Raw genomic sequence first — 5,306 nt, forward strand, 5'->3', positions numbered from 1 at the left:
AGCACCTTACCCATTATGAAGACTCAAAAAAAGCTATTTGACGTATTGATTCATCAGTAAAATGACATGAATTAAACCATTTAGCATCTGCATGAGATTCGAAAGAGGAAGAGATGATTTCTGATAAGAACTAGTTCAACACTTAACTGCCTTTCTCTAACCAAAAAAATATCTAATGTTGAAAACACTAGAAAATTAGCATACTCCTTCTGAATACATAGGAAGAAGCTCCTGTTTCATATGATAACCACACAGTTGCTGGACCTAAGTGAGTCCCTCATAATGTGACTGAATGTCAAAGCCTGATACATATAGAATAGTTGATCATGTTAGTGCCCTTCTCACTCTCCTTCCAAGGAGCTAGAAACAAATGCACCAATAACCAACAAGCCCTCAACAAAAAAATATGGAGTCAAAGTGGTTAAGAACTGATCATGGGTGCTGGCTTCCGCAGCACATATACTAAAATTAGAATGATACAGAGAAGATTAGCATAGCCCCTGCGCAAGGATGACACACCAATTTTTGAAGTGTTCCACATTTTTATTGAAAAGATTTCATTGCCACAAGAGCCAAAAATAAATGAAAATTGGGGGAAAAATAAGAACTAACCATGGTAATGACCTCATTAAAATGACCTTGTGCTCTTGACCCTGGTGTGGCTACCCAGCCTGAAGAGACTCTCAGGTTGAGCAACTGACCCTGGCAGGGAAGTCTGTTGTCAGGATGCATCACAATGCTACCACACATCCTTTCTTCTCTTTTTGGTGGGATGGGATATAATAGGGTGGGATCAGCTCACAGCACCTCGTCTGAAAAATCTCTTTTCTCCTCTATCGGTTGCCCCAAAACACCATCCTTGTTTGGACATGCACGGAGTATAGCATTCAGGATTCCTTCATTCCCTCTTTTTTAGTGTTCAGACTGGCTGTTTGCCAAGGTAACTACATAGCATTGTCAAAGAGCAGGTGAGTTTGGGGAAGATCTCTTATCTTCTCCAATATATTAACTCCCTGAAAATTAAAGCAGCCAGAGACCCCTTAGAAAGAGCATATAAGTTCTCCCAGGGCTTCCAAATGAAAGTCCCTACAAGACACTGAACAGGTTTGTCGTTTTCAAGGGGAAAAATACCCAGGTTTGGTAGCTGCTTTTTGGAAATTTGAGAAGTGACCTGCAAGTTATGTTTCTAATGTGAAAACCACTCTATTTTTCTTATAGGCAACTGTTGGATATGTGGCATTGCAGTCATGGGTGTGAAGCATCTGGTTTTAACCAGAATGTGGGTGATTTGCTCCCAATTGGGGAGGGCAGGGAAATATGGCTTTGCCTCCTGGTCTTGTGCCTGGCCCACACATGCAAATTCCTGTCTGCAAACTGGTTCTTCTTTGCCAGGATTCAATAGGTTAATGTCAGAAGTTGGCAGAGGGCAGTCTGTGGTTACAGTGAGTGCCACATGGCGACAGGTAAGGACAACAGAAGACTGCCAGAGAAGGGAGCCCAGTTTGACTGAGGGACAGGTAACCTGGCTTGCCAGTCAGGGGAAAGAACAGGCCCTGGTCCAGGCCAATATTGGAGGTCCAGAGAACACCGCCAGAAGAAACCTGGACATGGAAAAGGAGATGACAGCTACCATTTATTGAGCACTTACTCTGTGCCAGGCACTATGCCAGGTCTGGATATGTTCTCTCATTTAATCCCAGCAAGAGCCCCATTTTACAGAAAGGGAAACTTGGCCAAAAGGAAAAGACAGATCAAAACCAGGAATGGGGAACAACACAAATACCAAAGCACTCAGAAGGCAAAGTACTTGGGGTCAGTTGCCAAGAAATATTCAAGAACCTGAGTTCTTTATGGCCATAGCATTTGGGATTTGGAGATTTCTAGCTAAGGCACTCCATCCCTTTGGCTGGCTCCCTTATCAGGCCAGCTCTGACTGTCACACCTCAAAGTGGCTGGCAAGAGCACAGGTGGTTTGGCAAGGATTGGAACCAGAAGAGGAATGAACAGGTGCCCTGCCATAGATTCCTTTGAGGAGTCCCTTAATGGCCATATGCCATAAAACCCCAGCTAGCATATCAATGGCAGAAGGATTGATGAGTTGCAATAGAAAAGTTGGCACATGAACTTGAGCTCTGTTTATACTTCTGTAATCAATGCTAATTATTTCCTCCTTTGGAACTAAGATGTTCTGCCATCATAAAAACCTGTTGATAAATGCAAATATACTTGAATTATGGTGCCCAAGACCCCTGCTTAAGCACACTAACAACCACAATGAAAGCATGGGTCCTATCAAAACAAGCACACAATAGAAGTCACAATAGACTCTGAAACATGACTTTCCCATGGAGGCATTCCCCACATACAACATCCTTCATTTGTTCTTGAGCCCAAACTGTAAGTTAGGGAACAAATGATACTGTATTACAGCATCTTACCACTAGAGTGTACAACTCCCACACTCATGGAAAGCAAGCTGCTCTCACCTGCAGAAAGCGGTGCCTACAAGCAGAAAAGTCCAAGTGCATGAAGAGTTAGATCCTGCTTGGTTCTTTGAAGGGCTAGAAAGCATTTCAAAGGTGACATACATCAGAGAGATCCATTTCCACTGGCTGGGCTGGGAAACGAAGTCAGAGGGGCTGGCAGAGAACCTCAGACAATGACAACACAGTTGCATTCCCAGCTGTGTTAAATGACCAGCATATCATGATTGCCTTTTCACGCAAATATCAATGACATAATCCTAACAGGCTTGCAGTTCTCTCAGTGGTGTAATAAAACAATGACCCAATTCTTTTTGAAGGCTGCAGCAGCAGATATGATGACTGGGTATGTTGTACAGGGCACTACATGTGATGGATGGGGCACAGTAGGGCAGCAAACTGTGTGCTGGGGATTGGAAACCAGCCTCCCAAGCCAAAACTCCTGCCATTCATCTAGTCGGAAAAAAAAATAAAGCTATTCAGTATGAAAGTTCCCACTTGTTCTCATGACGGAGGCCAGTTGGGAAAATGTGGCGCAGCGATGATTGAAGCAAATTCTGTTTAAAAATCCAGCCGGTTTGTGGGTATTTGTTTATTTATAACTCCCCCCACCCCCNCCTGCTCATTCTGCAAAGGATTTGAGATGGGATTTGAACACTGAAAGTTTGTTTAAGTCCTAAACAGGTCCAGCTACTTTTTCAACTGACGACAAAATGAAACCCTTTGGATCAAGTGCCTTGCTGTGTGGAACACTGCTTTGGTTTTCTCAGTCAAAGCTAGTCCTCCTTGTACCCTGCGGTGAGAGACACTTCTTCCCCCAGAACACTCCTGTCCCCAGTGCTACACTTTGCCAGGGAAATAAACATGAGCCCATCACCCTGAAACCTGACAAAAATAAAGGAACATGGATTCCCTCACTCATTCATTTATTCAACCGATATTGATTGGTACCCATTCTGTAGCAAGCTCTATTCCAGGCACAGGAGAAGCAAAATAAAGAAGGCCCACTCTCCCTTTGCACTTGAGAAGCTCCCAGCCTAGTTAAAAACAACAAAACCCTTATTCTTCAGTATGACTAGTATTGTGAAAGAAACATATCCAAGGGTGGAGTGGGGTAGGGACTGCAGGTGCTTTAGATGATTTAGTTTGTGGACTCAGAGTGCCTTGGGTTCAACTTTTGGTTCAGCCTCTCCCTCAATCCATGGCCTTGGGCTCTTCACATAACATCTCAGAGCCTCAATTCTCTCATCTGTAAAATGGAGCTAATAATAGAAGTTATGTCCCTGTGTTATTATGAGGACTAAATGAGATAATCTGCATAGAACACTTAGAACAGTTTTTGGCATGCAGTAAGCACCCGATAAAAATTTAGTTTTTTAATGCTTTTTTATTCCTTTTGTTTAATTTCGTAAGACTGTGTCTGGTGATGAGACTCCAAGGACTGGTTTCTAAAACAGAACTGTTTTCAACGAACTCCTCCCTTTAGCCCCAATTTTTTTTTTCATATGGAATGACACAGATCTACCATGATTTTTTCCCCTCAGCAACCATATGTCTGGCAAGAACCACAGGGAGAAAATATTTCCCAGATGGTTTTGCTTATGTTAGCCTACTATGTGCCAAGTACCTTTCTAGATGAGAGGGACACAATGCTAAGCAATACAGACAAGGTCCCTGTCCTCTTAGAGCTTATATTCCAGTGGGAGAGACATACCAGAAACAGAAAATATAAATAGACATAATTACCCAGAGAAGTAAGTACAATTAAGAAAGCATTGCCCACAAAAAGAATATGAGGGAGGGGCAGGAGGGAACTAAATGTAGGTGGCCAAAAACTGCTCTTCTTAGGAGGTAACACTTAAGCAGAGACTGAATGGTAAAGAAACGTCCCATGCTGAAAGCAAGAGCAAAGGCAGTCCAGGCAGAAGAGGCAGCATACATAAAGGCCCTGGGGCAGGAAAAGACTTTGGGAATGTTCCAGAAATTAAAAGAGCAGTGTGACTGAGACAGATCCCTGGTAGTGAGGTAAAGCAGGCAGGATTATATTATTGCATGCATATCGAAGCTGAGAAAGCCCAGAAAGATTAATAGACTTACCCACAATGCCTTGCAGATAGTAGACACTCCATAAGTTGTAGAATGCTCAGTCAATAGGGCGGGGCTGAGGCCCTCTGCCTTCCAAATTCAGACTGAGATTTCCCACCACAACTAGGAATCAGCTACCCAGGGAGACTGAAATATACAGTGATTTTTTTTGTTGTTTTTTTTTTTTTTTTTGGTGAGTCATAGGCAATGCGCATTAGAGTGCGGGGTCGAGTGGCCCCAGCTGCTGCTTGTGTGTAAGGGGTGGGGGTGGGCTCAGTCCGTGGCTGAAGCTTTTTAGCATGTTTATGATGAGCTGAAAGCACTCACTGCTTAATTTAAAATACGGCTCTCACATACACATACAATTCAGCAGCTAGGGGAGCTGCCAGGAATTGAGGCTAAGTGTAGAAAATTGGAGGATCAGGAATATCAGGTACCCGACCCTGTTTCCCATCTCCAACAGGCTGTATCTGATCCCATCCAGTCCCATATCCTGGAACCAACTCCTGGAGATTAAGACATGGAGGGGGAGAACAGTAGTCTGGAGACTCTCCAAAGCCCTGCACACTAGCCACACTGGTAACGCCACCCAGACTTCAGCTTTCCTGCCTTCCTCTGCCTCCATGCCTCAAAGCCCAAACCAACTCTCTCACTGAAGCCTCCTTCTTGCAGTCCCTCCTCTCCATCCCTGAAATCTGACAGTTGGGAAACCTCATCTGGCCTGATTGGAAACTGCCT

At 43.8% G+C, this 5,306-nt stretch overlaps 1 non-coding gene across 1 annotated transcript; it reads left to right on the top strand.

Annotated features, from left to right (window-relative positions):
* The first annotated feature begins 438 nt into the window (after positions 1–438).
* LOC125614323 lies at positions 439–545 on the top strand. The gene has a single exon (XR_007344934.1). It is a non-coding gene; the product is annotated as a U6 spliceosomal RNA (small nuclear RNA).
* The last annotated feature ends 4,761 nt before the right edge of the window (positions 546–5,306 follow it).

Source organism: Marmota marmota, unplaced genomic scaffold (assembly GCF_001458135.2).
Source record: "Marmota marmota marmota unplaced genomic scaffold, marMar, whole genome shotgun sequence".
In the NCBI taxonomy this organism is placed as follows: Eukaryota; Metazoa; Chordata; class Mammalia; order Rodentia; family Sciuridae; genus Marmota; species Marmota marmota.